At 28.3% G+C, this 17,957-nt stretch overlaps 1 long non-coding RNA gene across 1 annotated transcript in view; it reads right to left on the bottom strand.

Annotated features, from left to right (window-relative positions):
• The window catches only part of LOC107453396 (uncharacterized), a 71,854-nt gene that overhangs the window by 35,166 nt on the left and 18,731 nt on the right, over positions 1 to 17,957 (bottom strand). Inside the window, exon 2 of the long non-coding RNA XR_011636685.1 lies at positions 3,940 to 4,090. This is a non-coding gene — a long non-coding RNA (uncharacterized lncRNA). The remainder of the gene's footprint in view (positions 1 to 3,939; positions 4,091 to 17,957) is intronic.

Consider the following 17,957-nt stretch of genomic DNA (forward strand, 5'->3'; position numbering starts at 1 on the left):
GTTTAACTTACAAATTATTAAGTTACACCTCAAATAACTAAAGAGTATCATCAAATAACCACCCAAAAGGAATTGGTAGCAGTGCATGGATTAGAACAGCAACTGTACCATCTATATGAACTATATTTACAGCAACAAGATCAACTGTATTTTAAAGCTTTTAATTTTACTAGATGTTTAGGAATATGAAACACTTAAGTTTTGCAGAATTAAGTTTTACTAGATTTTGGAGCATCTAGTTTAACTTAAAAACTATTAGGTTACACCTGAAATAACTAAATAATATTATCAAATAACCTTAAGTAAAATAATTGGTAGCAACTGCACGCATTAGAATAACAAATGTACCATCTGTATGAACTAGATTTACAATAATAAGATCAATGATTTTCTAAAGTTCTTAATTTTACTAGATGCTTATGAATGCGAAATATCTGGGTTTTGCAGAAATCTAATTTTTGCAGAAATCTAGTTCTAGCTAAACTAGATTTTGCAGCATCTAGTTTACCTTACAAAATATCAAGTTAATCTTCAAATAACTAAAGAGCATTATCAAATAACCATCCTTAAACATATTAAAACAATACTATTTGGTTAATAAAAATATTCAATTTTCATATAATATGATGAAAAACTTCAAAAGCTCCGCCTTCAAAAATATATCTTATTACTTCCAGCATATTTTTTGTTTTAGGCGTTAAGCTCCTCCTTCATTTTATCTTTGTTTTCATCTTTTTTCATCGGATAATTTCCTCCTTCGAAGATTCTTATGTTTACATATTCTCCTACTTTTCCTTTTTTTCCCAATTTTCCATCTCTTCTTACTTATTGGAAGCTCTCAATTTTCCCGAAAAACTTGAATATCATCATTTTTCGTACGCCACCAACTCCCATCCTTGTTGACTCAGCCCAAATTCTTCACGCTTTCCCTCCTGTTTTGCATACACAACGACTGGGGAACCGTAAATTGTGAAGGCTTGCAGATGAAGGAAAATATATATATCTCTATATAAAACCTTCCGAATACACATACGGTAATGAGATTCGTAAACGTAGTTGGTCGATGCGCAAAGTTCTAGATAGATATGACTTCAGTAAGATTATTTCAGATGTAGAGCTCTGGAAAATTTAAGCTTAGTTCAAGAAAAGGCCGAATGCGGAATGAAGAAAGTGAAAAAAATTCCCTGTTCTTGTTATTCTTGCATAAAATGGACACCTGGGGCATATGAGTCAATCCGGGGAACTTTTTTGGAGAGTTTTTTGTTGGATTCACAGCCAATAGGATTACTTGTTGGATCTGGAATATTCGCCTTCAAACTAGAAGGATCCCTTTGTTGTTTGAAGATAGGCAGAACAGGGAATTATTCGACTACGCCTGTTCATAAAGACTTTTCTTTCCCCCCTTTATTTTTCTGCAGATGTTTTGGGCGTTGAGAAAATGAGATGACATTCCAAAGCTTTGTTTGTTGATTTTTTGGTGTGCCCGAGTCTTTTGCATAATCATATTTTCCCCGGCCTCTTCCTGAAAGTTATTCGTCAAGTCATTTGAATAGGGTGACGGATGTATGCTGTAGATGACTTATTCCAGTTTTTTTTATTTCATTTTATGTATGTTAAATTTTCAAATGGTATGCTCATCGAGATACTTCTATAAATAAACAGCACTTTCAAATAAGATACTATTTAATTTTGTGTTTCTACGGGATAGTTTTGTGTGTTTCTAAGGAATAGAACTAGTTGAAATAAAAATGAAGTACATCTGAACAGGTGAAATCAAAATGAAGAAACAGCAACAATTCCATCACAGAAATCCTCTACAAATGCATGGACAGGTACCAACTGTCTTGAAAACTCACTAATCAATGCTGTCAATAGGATGAAGGTTGTCCAATACCCAACCATATTCAAACATCTAAACTTTTTTCAGGGTTCTTTCTTCAACCTTATTAACAATAAAAATATGTACATGCAATCGTAGCAAAACCTAAGACTAAACTTGCCATTGGTTTTATAGGGAGTGGAACTTCATATAATATTAAAATAATCCCACATCCCGAAAAGTCTTGAATAAACATATAACTCCGCATAAAAAATATGTTGATGCGTCTATGTATTAAATCATATTGGTGTATCAATTTGATTTAACATCAAAGCAAAATAACTCATAAGGGACATTAAATATCCGAAAAATGAAAATTTTTAATTTCAACTTCTTTTATAAAACTTTAAATTTATTTTAGATGAGTATTATTCATCAAAAAGTATTTCGCTGTCTCAGAATGGATTCTCAAAAAGGATTTTACTAAAATTGAAGAAAATTGCAACTTATCACTTTAATTGCTCTATGCTTTGTACTAAAATATATTTTGCTTAAAAATAATAAAAAATATGAAAACTTTTCAAACATTTCTTTTTTAAACAATTTTATTTGATAAATGTTTACTTAAAATATGCATTTATTATTTTTCTAAACAAATATTACTTTTATACTGATGAATACCCCCACTTTTGGTTTACTCTCTTTCCTTTTTAGTGTGGTATTGATTACATTCCTCGATTGATAGTAGTCATTTGAATAAAGGATTCGACTGGTTAAATGTATATTAAAGGAGATGATTACTATCATCAAGCAATATTTTTAAATATTTCAAATACCTGTATTCTTAACATTATACTGCTGTTCTATTTTGGTGCAGTTCCTACTGGTCAACTTTACTTGCATGACCATTAAGATATTAATGCGGAAAATAAGAAATTCATTCAAGAGTTTGATACTGAAACTTACGTAACTTTACATTGCACTCTAAACAATTCCGGATCAAATTACGGTATTAAGAGCCGGAACGTTGGATGCATCATCCATAAAATCTATTTTTACAGTAAAATATTATACCGTAATTTTTGAGGTAAATATTTATTAAATTAGACTGATTCAGAGATTCTACACTAACTATTACTGTAAAAATTACGGTATATCAGATTTCATTCCGTAAGATGTTGCGGGAAAAAATAAATTTTACAGTAAAAAGTACCGACACCCTGATTACTGGCATTTTTTTAACCGTAATTAGATTTAGAGTTTTTTTACAGTGTGGGGAACTGAAAAGAATGTGATTATATTTCCTTCTTGTTCATACCAGATTTTTCATACGTTTCTGAGAAGCGTACGGATTTTAAAAGAAAGGTGTCCCTGAAAGTCGTGGAGTGTTCCATTGAAAAAATGCACACCTGAACATCATAGTGTCTTCCCTGCGCATTCAGGGACCAATCAGGACAAATTCAGGCCCAAGGCCCACCAAATTTTTCGGGCCCCCCTTACAAAATAATTTAAAACTAAATTACTGAATAGTAGTCCTAACAATAGAAAAGAATCTTTTCAACTGCATGATTCAAAAGAAACATTCTAAGAAATTTTGAAAGCAGACAATTGAAGATTATTTTTCTAAGATAAAGTTTACGTATCTATAAACTAAAGGCAAATATGAAACAACAAAATGTTATATCAAAATAAAAATAGTTTGGTGACCACAAGCAGTGAAAATCAGTAATTTTTGCAGAAAGTCACTGATTAGCTGAATTATTTTTTATTTAGTGATTAAACCAACACAAAGCTAGCCCACCTTTCATTAGACTTTTTACTAATTTTTGAGGCCCCTTTAGAAATTGTGGGTCCTAGGCCCATGCCTATTGTGCCTAGGCGAGAATCAGGCCATTTATTGAAACTGCTACACAAAACTCGTAACAACCAAATACAGAAAAAAAATTTAGATATATTAAATAGAAACAGAAATTTTAACTACCGAATTATAAAAGATCTCGGTGGTTTTAATTATGATTATAAGATGACAAATATTTAAAGATCAATAACAAAGTAAGCAAAAAAACTATATCAAAGCACCTTAAAATTTATCTTTCCAAACTTGATATAAAGTAACTTACACAGCCAACCATAGAACTGTCAGATTTAAAATAGATTGGCAATGGTCGCCATTGTGACTGTAAGTGCTGCTAGTGTTTTGGTCTCAAGGAAATTGCTTCCAACTTTAATCTCCAGAGGAAGAAAACTTCTACGTGTTCCATCCAGACCAACCTGAAGAAGAAAAAGAAAGAAAAAAATATATTTTAAGCTATTTAATAAAACTCCTCCCTCAACCTAACTCCTTCAACATTCTCATATTTCAACTTCCTTTTCTTTTCTTCAACATAGTGTTGACACATCTCTTATACAAGCCTGTCCATTTAGAGCCCCGACAAGAGAATTACTTTACCAATCACAATAAGGTTTTCTTTTTCTGGGGCGCAGAAAAAAAATGAAAAGGGGGAGAGAAGACGGGATAGCCCCATCCTTGTCAATCCTGCTTCTCTTTTTTACCAGAAAATGTTGAGGATGGATGAAAAAGGGGGCTATTGACGATGGTTGGAGATTTATATAGAACATATATAGAACCTGGGGAGGGGGAGCAAGTCTTTAAAGTTAACTAAGACTCGAACGGTGAAGTGTTAGATCCAGTTTCTAATGCAGGGGCTTTGTCTAGAATCTTGAATTACTTGAAGTGGGTCAAGATCTCCTTTATTCGGTTGAGTGGTAGTTATATTTTGAAAGATGAAATCGATCCGCCATCTTTCTTTTTTTTCACTTAATTTAGAGAGATTGTTCTTTTTATGGCTACAGTGTCTGTAAATAGAATACTGGTCTTTGTTCCTTAATTAAGAAATGTTTCTCTAGAAGTTGTACAGTAAAATTGTAGCAGTTGTGATTGTAGAAGGAAATATTGCATGTAAGAAGTAATTTGTTAAAAGTTAAAGAAAAGTTAGAAAAATAGAATCATTTCGCCATTTTTCTTAAAGTTAATTCAAGTAGTTTCTTCTTTTAATGTCTGTGGTGTGAGTGAACGGAATACAGGTTATGTTCTTTAATTGCAAAATGTTTTTTGTTTATATATACAGTTAGATTGTTACAGCTTTGATTTTAAAAGGAAAGATTGTCCTTCAGTAGTAGTTTGCTAAAAATGGACTTAAATTTAATAAATTAGTTGCGTTTCTAAAGATTGAATAGATTCTTTTTTTTTTTAATTTGGGTTAAGATTGTCCTTTTTATGGCTGTGGTGTCTGTTATTGGAAGCTAGATTTTGTTTCTTAATTAAATTTTTTTTAATGCACACAGTGAAGTTGCAATAACAGTGATAGTAGTAGTAATCATTTCATGTTATTTGTAATTTGTTAAAAGTTGGAATTAAATTTAAATTGATTTGTTACTATTTAAAAGAAAGAACAGGTTCTAAATTTTCCTTTCTAATTTGGATTTTTTGTTTTTTTACGGATTCAGTGCCTGTAAATATAATATTAGATTTAAATACTTAATTAAGAGAGGCTTTTAATTAGATATGCAATAAAATAGACAAGGTAAGGATTGTAGTAGAAAAAGTATCACGATATATCTGTTAAACATTAGTGATGAATTTAATCAAGTGAATAGTTATGTTTTGGAAGATAAAATCGGTTCTCTGTTTATTTGTTTCTTAATTTAGAGAGTTGTTCTTCATTTTTATGGTTGTTGCGACTGTAAGTATTAAAGTATACTTTGCTCCTTAATCCTTAATTTTGGAAGATTCTTAAATTAGAGAGACTGTTCTTTTTCTGTGGTTGCCCTGTCTGTAATTAGTGAAGTAGATTTTGTTCCTTAATTGGGAAATTTTTTTTAAGAAGCTATGAAGGAATATTTTTGCAAAAGTTGCTGCAGTAGGAAACACTGTATATCAGTAATAATGTGTTAAAAGCTAGAACTAGATGTAATAAATTGAATAATTTTGTTTCGAATTTTATAACAATATTTTAAAACGAATTTTGATGATATTCTTCTTTATATGGCAGCAGTATCTGCGAACAGCATACTAGGTTTAGCTCCTTATTTAGGAAATGTTTTTGGAGAAGAAACATAAGGTGAGATTGTTGAAACAGTAATTGTAGTTGGGAGCACTATGGCTCAGCTAAATTTATTAAAAGTTTGAACTGAATTAATAAATTATGTTGTTATTAATAAATTGAGTTATGTTATATTTATAGAAGCAGAATTGGTTTTCCATTTTGTTTCATTTAGAGAGGCTGTTTATTTTTCGTCGCAGCGACTGAAAATAGAATACTAGGTTTTATTCTCATTTAATAAATGTTTCTTGAAAAGATATATAGTAAGATAGTGGATTGAAGTTGGAAAGTTTTTGTATGAGTTGCAATTTGTTAAAACTCCCAGTTTACTTTAAACAAATCAGGTAGTTATGTTTCGAAAAATAGAATAGGTTCCTCACCTTCTTTTTTACTTAAGCTAAAGAAATTGTTCGTTTTATGACAGATATGTCTGTAAATAGAATATTGGTGACTGGATTCTTTTCTCAGTCAAGAAATGTTTTTGGAGAAAATATATAAAACGGGGTTGTTACAGCAGCTATTGTAGTTGGAAACCTTACATGTCAGTAATCTGTTAAAAGTTAGAATTGAATACAATAAACTTAGTGTTTATGTTTTAAATGAGTGAATCCATATATTTTTTTTTAATATAAGTATAATCATACTTTCGTGTAAAATAACAATCGAGGTTCATTTTGTAAAGTGAAAATGTTTTTTAAAAGGCTGTATTACAAAATTTATTCAGTCTGTATTTTTCAGTCAGTAACCAATCTTCATTTAAAAAAGCTTTAAAAATGCTAAATACTGTACAATTCGTCCCATTAAAACTAAAAACGTACAACTTTGTACATTTCACCATATTTTAAGTTTTAAAAACCCATGATTAATGTCACAAACTTCGCATTTTATAGATTAAATTAAAAGAAAACAAAAAAAACCCCTTATGAATATGATTGAGTATTAATCATGTACTCTGAAATTTTATCCTAAGTGAAAATGAAATAAATAAAAAAATAATACCTCATAAATGTATAGAATCCATTTCTATTCATTAAACTAGCCACTAATTTAAAAATGCTTTAAGGCGATATAACTTAACAAATAATATAAACTTCGGAAGTAAATATTACCATAAAAATATGCGAAATGAATTATTTGCATAAATTTTTCTAATTCTAGAAAAAAAATATTCATCGATAATCATCATGGTTGCTATTAAAAAACATCTTCATAATTTCAAAAAACTAATTCTTTAAAGGCTTGTTAACAACGCTAACAAAACTATACGTATAAAAAATTTGTATAGCAATTTATTATGGAAATGAATCAAATTTTAAAAGAAAAAATTGCAATTTGAAAATACTCTTAAATAATTAATAGTGCGTAATTGCATAAAAATATTTTTACCTAACCTACATCAATTTAAATATTATAGAACTAGACCTCTTAATATAATTGAAGCATCAAACATTATCATCAGCCAAAACAGACTTAGATTAATCATCTGTTTATGAATAATAAACAATATAGATAAAGAAAAAAACTAAATCATAATCACATCTTCATTGAAGTCACGATCATCATTAATTATGATATGTTTTTGTTCCTAACAAGGTGTACACGTAGAGATTTTATTTGCTGATTTTAGTTTCATAATTCAGTTTTGGTTCAATGCTTACGAATCAGTAAATGAGGTTACAGCTTTTGTGCAATGGATTTGGTTGATGATTTAAAGAAATGTAGAGGAAAATGTTTCTCTTTGCCCCTGACAAAATTCTTTTCTGCTTGAAGTCGCTTATAAAGGTAAAGCCAACTTGAAGGAACAACTTTCTTCAGATAGTTTCCTCTTACCATTTCTGCATAGGCGTTGATATTTTGAGATTATTTCTTCATATCTATTATAATTTAAAATGTTAATTTAGAATTAAACATATAATTGCGCTGTTTTAGTAAATGGAATTCATTATACTTTTTCTAAAAAATATTAATTACTTAATTTTGTTCCTTCACTTCATTAAAAAAATGCTTGCTTCGGATTAAATTTGTTAGCAATATAAATGAGAGTTAACTTGCGTATAGATTTTTAATCTGTGTCTATAGTTATATTTTATTGTAATCCACTATTCTTGAACATGATTTACGATCTAAAATTTTATTAAAATTAAAAGGTGAAATAATTTATTATTGTTTTCAAACTCTTAATAGTAATTCTTATTTTTAGATAAATTTTATATTGAAAATAATTTTAATTAAAACTAATGTTCTAGCAATGAATCGATTTGTAAGTGTAAAAAAATACAAGAATGAAAACAATTATATACATTCTTTCAGAGTGCATTCAATTGAATTATATATTAAACCAGATTGTATACAAGACATATTACGTACTAAGCTCATAATCTGCTTCAATATATGTGTTAAATGCTATAATTAATATATCATACAATAGTTGTTTAAATGCTACAACATTTATTGGTTCAAACGATTTTTTAAATGCTATTATCATTACATTTTTAAGAGCAATAATTTTTGTTTGTTGCAATAGATCTATTATATTGAGAATCCATACATAAATTGCTACAATAAACAATGATTTTTTCGAGGATCACAAAAAATATTTAGATTTATTATTAATCAGAAAATTTTTGAACAAGCATTTTAAGGAGCTTTTACTGTTTCACAACATTACGTCTTTAAAATTTTAGTTCAATTATCTTAAATATTTATTTTTAAATTTAGAAAATCTTTAGTCTTTATGAAGAAAAAATATGCGATTATCAATTTAAGAAAGAGTTACCAAAACGTAATACCACAAGGTTCATGGCCTATAATTGACGTATGCATGCTAATCAGGCATATATGTTAAGCCTAACTCCCGATTTTCCCGGAAGTTACGAGATCTTTGACGGTCGTAGCGTGGTGATTTCTCGGTAGAAATAATTGTGGATCGGCCGTTCATCTGCATATCTTATTACGACGGCTCTTTTTTTAGAATTCATTATTTTATTAGCTTGTTTTCATTACTTCTCTAAGAGGAATCATGAATTTGAGTATTCATTTCATGAAAAGTTTTTTAAAAAATAATACAATTATGTATTACAAAAATATTATCATCTAAAGAAAAAAAAACAAATTTACTCAATTGTGCGAAAAATCTCTATCAAACTTAGTAATTAAATTTATTAAGTTAGTTAATTTTTTAAAACACTAAGCAAAGTATAAAATTACATGTATTTAAAGTACATGTTTGCATTTGAAAAGTAAATTTAATTTAAATTCGAAAAGTACAGTTTAAAGTACATTTGAATGCTTATTTCAATATTATTTTTAACTTTGATCTCTAGCAAAAATAATTATTTAAACAGTCGACATTTTACGACCAAAAATTAATTATAATGAGATAAGTTGAATTCATAAATTTTAAAATAATGTTAGCTGTGATAAATATGGTAAAAAAATATATTTATAGATCTGAAATGTACATTTTGACCATTTTCTGTAAATATTTTTACAAATAGTAATGTTAAACTGTAGTAATATCCAAATAACTATTCAAATATTCAAATTACAAACAAAGTTAAGAACAAAGTTAAGGAATCGAATCTACTACAAATAATAAATATTTTATTATCTAGCGGTCAATAAGTTAAGAAAGAATTTTTATTAAAGTATGTTTTATCTCTATTTAATAACCTTTTCATTTTATTGCGAATCTAAAAGTAGTTTAACATTATAACCAAATTTTAAATACAAAAAGTGTCAGAAATATAAAAGTATTCTCTTTTAGTTATAACAATTCATTTTATAACAGGCGTTAAATAGCCAACCCAACCAGCTATCAAAGTTCTATTCCGTAACCTTGTAATTTCTAACCCAACCCAGAAGACAAGGGCACTTTTGGATCAAGCAGTGAGGCAAACTAGAATTCGGGGAGAACTTATTGATGGAACTAGACCGCATTTGCAGCACATGAAGAGGAAAACCCTCGAAAACCTCCCGGGGTTAGCTCGACGACAAGAGGGTTCTTACTTATGATCCATCTACCACTGAGGATATTTTCCATCAGCACTGTGGTCGTTGAGAATTATAGCAATTGAAATTCCTGTTTTTTAAAAAGCAACAGTATTTTAGTGTTTTTTTTCATAATATAACTCTGTTACCAGAACCATACTTAGCTAATCTCAACTTAAAATATGAACTTATATAATTGCTGCCAGATTTTAAAACTGACAAAAAAAGTTTGGACTAAAATTGAAAAAGGCTTATAATTAGTAAGTATTTAAATTTTTAAATTTCCATTAAATTAAAATATTTTATTAACTAGCAATACCAATACATACATCTTACAGTTAAAAATTAAAAGCTAATTAATAAAACCATCAACTCTGCTAAAGAATTTCCTGAATTTACAACTTAAGGGGTACACAATCTCTCACTTTACGGTGTAACACTATCACCGGAGAACCTGCGTGATAAATGCCAGGGTGGTCACCCCCCTACTCACACCTATATACTACACCCCCACACTGCCCACCTACGCCCCACTACATTTTGTGTGGTCAGTAGCATCCTATACAACGTCACAGCCGAGAAACTAAATTGGATGGGAAACTAAACCACTGAGTAACATCGTTAAGGCGTGAAGACTTCTCGTAAGTCTCTCGTATATCTTTTCTTTTCTTTTTTATGCCCACATCGCGCCACTGCTATTCTTTTTTTGGACTTTTCTTTTTCTAACGAGTTGCGATCTTATTTCTAGAAATAGCGGAAAGGGATTTGGACTTTTTTTCTCTTTTTTTTTACACGCGACGAGTTGCGGTGATTATGGTTAATTAGTTGGTCACTGGCTGACCGAGGTGATGGGGACCTAAGTCCACTTCTTAACATGGACTTAGCATTAAGGATTTGTGATTTAATCACAAGCAGTGAAATAAGGTGTGATTTGGCTTGGAAAATGGTCGCCAAGAAATTTTGTTGTATTTATGATTCTTAAGACTCTGGACAAGTAACGAAAGATTAGGGGATTTATTTTGTTATCTTGTAAATAATTGGGAATGTAGCGAAGTCATTTTCGTGAGATTTAAAACAAATATTGAGAGTAATTGAGCAAAATTTATTTATTTTTTATTAAATAAGTTTACAAGTTATGATGTTGTGTGTTTCAAATGTTGGAGAAAATAAGATTAAAATGTGGAGTAAATAAAATTTTATGATAATTTTTCCTTTTTTTTTAACCTTATTTTTCTCAAAGTAAAATATATTTTGTATTCTGGTATTTATAATTTGAAATAATAAAATTAATATGAAATTATAAAATAATATAAGACTAAATCAATCTTGAATATTTAATCCCACTAGTTAGCTCGAAAAATCCATAAATGAAAAAAAATAAAAACAAGTCAGCAAGTAGCTTTAAAATGTTATTACATTCTTAGAAAAAAAACTTACTGATAAAGTTAACGTGAAATCATGACCATATTTATCATGAATTATTTAATTCATTTCATTTTTTGTTCCCTTTGAAATAAATACGTAATTTAAAAAAGATGCTAAAATTACTTATATCTATTTAAAGAATATTTAAATTTTTTTTCTCCAAAATTAGAAGGTAGAAGGTTATCCAAGGTAGAAAGTATTTTTTTATGCATGTTATGAATAAGAACGCCTTATACATGAATTTCATCAAACTTTTCAACAAAACTAGATAATGAAGAAGATTACTTTCTTCATAATCTTCTTTATCACTCTTTTTCGTAATCTCGACCACAAAAAATTAAACAAAATGCAAACAAAATTCATAATTTATTATACGAAAAATCATAACCATATTTATCACGCGTTACATAGTTTACAACTTTCATTTTATTTTCTTGCTTAATTTGAATTAATGGCATAATTCAAAACTATGCAAAATTTACTTTTAATAATCCCTAGTGAAAGATTATTTTAATTGTTTCCAAATTTTACTCATTACCATACAAAGGTAGAAATTTTTTTTCACGAAGACTATGAATAAGAAACGCCTTTGTATACGAAATTTATCAAACGTATCAAAAAATATCCGATAGTCATAATTTTCCTTATCACTCTTTTTTGTAATCTCTACCACAAACGCGAGTCAATGTTCCTCCGAAACAAAATGAAACAAAATATAAACGAAATTTATAGATTTATTATACGCAATATCATAATATATCATAGCTATAATTATCATGTAATGCATAGTTTACAACATTCATATTTTTCCTTATTTAATTTGAATTAATTGGATGATTAAAAACGGTGCAAAATTTACTTGTAATAATCCAATCCCTATTGAAAGATTATTTAAATTTTTGTCCAGATTTTACTTATTACCATACAAAGAAAAAAAAATTCTTTCATGAAAACTATGAATAAAAAACCTCTCATATATGTAATTTATCAAACTTATTAACAAAATTTCCCCTTTTCATAATCTTTTTTATCACTCTTTTTGGTAATCTCTAGCACAAACGCGAGTCAACGTTCCTCCGAAACAAAATGAAGCAAAAAAATATACAAAATTTATGAAAAAAGTATACGACACAGGCATTTATTTATTGCCTAGCAAACAGCTCTCTCCGTCCATCAATATTATATATCCTCAAAAACCTCTCCAGCTACAAAATAGAAGAATAAGCAAATAAAAAAAACTAAATAAATAAAAATTCTTGTCCATTTCGCTGGCCGCTTTAATACTCTACTCTAAAAATCTTAGTTATAGGCAGGCAGTAGTTGATGACTGTTTTCTTCGTTCTATCTTTTCTTTCCTCCAATCAGAGAGAAGTTAGCAGTACTCTACACAGAGTGACAGATTTATATACGTGTGCAGTACCAAAATTTTGCGTGCCTTAGAGAGGGGGTGAGGGAGAGGTTTTTATTTTAGTTTATTATTTATTTTTGTTACTCTGTCCCTTACTTGGAATCGCACTTAGGAGCCTCTTGTCAAGAGGGTACTGGCAGTTCATTTATTTTGGTGGAAAAAATCCATGATAAATTTAAGAAGGATTTCTTTTTCGTTAGCTTTTTTACTTTTTTTTATTTTATATTTTTAGTTTCTTTTCCTCTCAAGGATGAGATGGAATGAAGAAATGAGATTTCTGTGACGAGCGATTTTTTCTGTACTTTCTTTTTTTCACCATCGTTTGCTTGCCATTTTTAATTCATCAAGTTTTGGATTGTAATTTATGGTTTTTAATCAAATTNTATATAGTATATATATGTAGTAAAGTCTCAGAAAGCAAGTTTAAAAAGTTTTTAATATTTATTAATGTTTAATTTTTAATTTAAAAGAAATATAAAATATGCATTGATAATTTCTTATAACTTATTATCATTATTTTTAGATTGTTTACTGAAAATAACATAAAGGGTGATTATATAATAACTTTTCCTACTTATGACCTTCTGGAGAATATATAGTTTGAGTCAACGGAATAAACGGAATAAACTATTATCTATTCTCTCAAAAATGATGTTTAAATTTATTGCGTAGCTCTGACGGTTATAGTTACAATGACATAAGTTTGAAATTTTCAAATAACAACCCTACTTTTTTGATAGAAGTTTAAGAAGCGAAAAAGCGACAGTAAAGAGCTTAACATGGAATTGGAAAGATATTTTAAGCATAAGAAATTGGAATGCTAGGTATTTGACAAGCATCGCCATTTTTCATGTTATTTAGTAACGAGACGACGGCCATTTTAAAAGTTGTTTGTTAACGAGAAAAGAGAGTGTTAAAATGTTTAAAAATAGGGGAGAATCACAAAGAAACCATTTTATGTTTTTCAAATTTCTAACATGTCTATTCTGACATGTCCGAGATTTCTTCTCTTCTGACAGCACTATATATTTCTAAACCACATAGAAGTAACACTTATAAATTCTCTTTTCTCTTAAACATTTTTAGATTTCTTGTTTTATTGAATAAGTAAGACTAAAAATACGATAATATTTTCTTTAACATTATTTAAAAGTTTTTTTTTTTAAAGTTTTAGCTTCAATTTTGTATTTTAAATAAATAATTTATTTTAATAATTTTTAATGCATAGCTGTAAGTTTTGTTTTTAAATAATTCACAAATTAAGTATATCATAACTTAAGAAAATGCCACCCTAGAAAGTATAAAGAATACGCCAGCAACCTGATTTGCTGTGGAATTACATAACTTTAAATTATGTATATTTACTAGTAATTATTATGAATAATTACAAGTGCATTAAGTAACCTATATAATGTACGTTATATATAACATAATCACCATAAGTAGTGCAACATAATAATAAAATTTTTATTATTATAAATGAATAATTATAATATTATATTTGAGTCTCACGAATGAATCACACATTTTATGAATGTTTTAGTTTTTTCTACTAATGTTACTAAAAATAAATAAATATGTTTTTCAATATGCTTAAAAATAGTAATATTATTATCATTTTTTCTATAAATTAATATAATTGAGAAATTAATTATAATAAAAATTATTAAGTAGATAATGTTTTATGCAAAGCGAAAGAACTTATTAATTTTTTTAAAACTTAAATTTAAAATACAAAATGAAACTTATAAAAAAATCAAATATGCAAACTAGCGATAAAACCTTTGACTTACCTCTTACTCAATAGCTTCCGATATACTGACAGAATCAGTTTCTTTCAAATGTTATCATTTAACTACTGTAAGGATTAAATACTAAAATTGTGTTAGTCGTGCGTCACCCCCATAATCCCTTCGCCTACAAAAGTTATTGCCCCTTTTTGCAAAAAAGTAAAAAAAATCCGTTGCATTCAACTAGCGAACGACTAAGGCACGCGGCAAAAAATTGCATCTGGTATGTGGTAGCACCCCCACTAACCTAACCAGAAAAGCACGATCTTAAATTCAATTGAAAAATTTACCCCCACCCCAAAAGGGTCGCCGAACTATGCCGCCCGAACGGGGAAGTGTCACATTTTTTACCTGAATAGTTACTACAATAGGGTACTAGTTGCTATATATAAAGAATGAAAAAAAAAAGAGCACTAGGGTAGTATTGCGTTTGTTGGATTTTTTTAGTTACCGTTTTTTTTCTATCTTGTTTGATAAAGATACGTTGGTTTCGTTTTTTATGATCAATAAGGAAATGTTCGTTTGCATAAGAGTTCAGTGTAACTGGGTGAACTCTGAGTTTGTGATTCGAATATGATTGTTCGAAAAAAATGCATAGAGTAGGTTTTCAAAATATTGTTTATTGTGTGGGTATGTTTTTACGACCCGAAAGGTTCAAATTTTTTAAAAGGAGTTGGAGAGCAGTGAACTTTTTATATGGTGTCCAATTTAATTACAATGAGAAGTTCGTTTTACATTTGTAAGCAGATTTGTAACTGAAATTCTACGATTGCTTCAGTTCGACCACTGTTCAGATTTAACATATATTTTGTGGGGGTCCTTTTTAGATTTTATTTTTGTCACGCTACTGAGGTGATGCTTCTTAAAATCAAACATGAGAATTTCAATAACTAAATTAATTGTTGTAGTTATAAATTTAATTTGTTTGAAATTAGCTGTTTGCAATTATTTTTAAATTAAATTTGAATGATTCCAAAAACTAAAGCAAGATTCAGGTAAATGTATAAATTATTTTAAGTTTATCCTTAAGTATTTTTTATTGATGATTTTATTAATAATTTTATGCAAATAGCGGGGAATCATGTGTTCATTTTCTGAAATCAATCTGATATTAAAGCGTTGAGTTAAAAAAACCTTATAATCAGGGAATTTGTAATAGCAAAATGTTCTCACATTAGGGTAATGCTTAGTAAGATGATTCGAAGCTCGTAATAAGACAATGATCAAATTCTTAAGGAAAATGTGGACAATTGAAATTTTATTTCTAGAATTTTGGAAGAGATTTTTTAGGTAATTTAATAATCACTTACTGTATAGAGTGTATAACCAAAAGTCAATAATAAATAAGGTAAAAAAACAAAGAAAAAAAATTGGAAATAAATAAAAATTGCTAAAGAATAAAGAAAATCTTCAATCACTTTTAGAGAAAAGTGATTGAATAATTTTTCGCCAGCGTCAAATAAAATTAAGTGCATGTATGAAAATAGTTTCTATTTTCCAAATTTGAAACTAAAAAGTTGTTTAAGGATTAAAAATGATAAATAAAAATTGATAATTTATAAGCAGCGTAAAACTTATCAATTTCTTATCGACACATAACTTTATTTTGTAATAAAAACGAAAGCTACAATTTTAAATGCTTAACTTAATGAAGGAATGAGAAAGTGAATATCGAAGCTATTTGCTATTTGATCTCAACAGCAAATCAGGAAATGGTGTTTCGATTAATGGAGAACTGACTAATCACTAAATCAGCAACTCACTTATCTAACAAATTAATTGGCAATTAAAGGCAAATCAATGACAATGCAAATAAGTTAAGAAATAAATACAATACGGTCATAACTATATAGTTCTTGTCCCCAGATTAAAAACTTTATGAACTTCAAAAATGTATAAATAGGAAATAACAGTTGACATGCTTCAAGCACTCCAAACCAGGCATCCATTTTCAAGACTAGCAGGGCGAACTCCAAATATGCTCATTCACGTGCTAGCTAGCATTGAAAATGGGCGTTTGTTTCAGAGCACTTGAAACATGTCGATTGTATTGCCCATTTATATCTCTTTAAAGAGAATGAAGTTTTGATCTAGAAATATTTTACCACTTCAATTTCTTTGGATTATTTATTTAGTATCTAGTTATTGGTAAGGCAGTGTAGAATCATGCTTTTAATTTTTAGCTTTTTAATACATATGTTTGTTTTTCGATAATGGGAAAATAGCTCAATTTGCATTACTAACAATCACCTTTAAGGTTTATAAAATATGCCAGGAGCAAAAAAAAAGAAAGATTTTTTTAATAGTGTTTTCTACGAGCGGCCTAGTGATTTATGGAATCATTTAGTACCTTCGCAAAAGCTCTAAATAAAATGCGTTTGTTAGGGTTTTATATATTCGTAATCTGAGATAACAATTGTACAAAAAATAAAGGATTTTAAAATATTTACTCGTGTAAACGGTAGAAAAATTTATGCTAGTTTTCGTAAAACAAAGTACTTACAAAATAAAAGCTATATTCAAATGAACTCTAATGGATTTACAAAGAAAGAAAAGAAATTACTTTAATCTATCATAAAGCAATTTTAGGTTTTTCACCAAATGGAAATACTTCTATGTTGTCATAAATCATTTTAGATGAGGGGGTCTGGTAATTTAGCTAAAAATAAATGCACTCTTTTCTGTAGTAAATGAAATAAGCTGATTTGCTTATTATAAATTGCTCAACATTTTTCTTACATTTATTTGAGTAAATTTGAATATTTTAATATTCAGTAATGTTATCAAATTTGCATGAAACTCCCTCTTCGCAAATTAGTAGCGATTTTCAGAAAATGGTTTCTTTTTTTCCAGTAAATAAAATAAATAACGTATGTTGTTAGAACAATGCAATATTTAAGATGTCATTTTTAAAAACCATTAGACGTGGACGCTGTATATGGAGTTTTAAGTTTTCTCCCCTTTATTGTATTATTCGAGACTATTTCTTTTTTTTTTATATATAAAACTTAATTCGATAAACAATGCTCGTAAAGAATGACAAAATTAAATATTATTTTTTTTATCTAACAATAAATGCAACATTGCAATGAATGCAAATTCATTAATTATATAAAGAATGAATGCAAACACAGGTTAAAATGCAACGTTGCTACAATTTTAAATTTTTGTTTAATTTTAAAGCACCAAATTTCATTGAAACATTAGTTAATGAAAATAAACTTGAGTAGCAAAAGGTTTTCCCGTTAACTTGCTGCAAGTAAATAGATAAGTACATTAATTAAGGTAAATTTAAAGTGATTTATTTTTATCTAAAGGTATAAAAATGATTTTGTGTTTATTGTGTTTAATTGAACCTAAATTATGTATATATGTATATATAAATATATGTGTATAAATATATATATGTATATATAATACCT

Source organism: Parasteatoda tepidariorum, chromosome 4, assembly GCF_043381705.1.
Source record: "Parasteatoda tepidariorum isolate YZ-2023 chromosome 4, CAS_Ptep_4.0, whole genome shotgun sequence".
NCBI classification, from domain to species: Eukaryota; Metazoa; Arthropoda; class Arachnida; order Araneae; family Theridiidae; genus Parasteatoda; species Parasteatoda tepidariorum.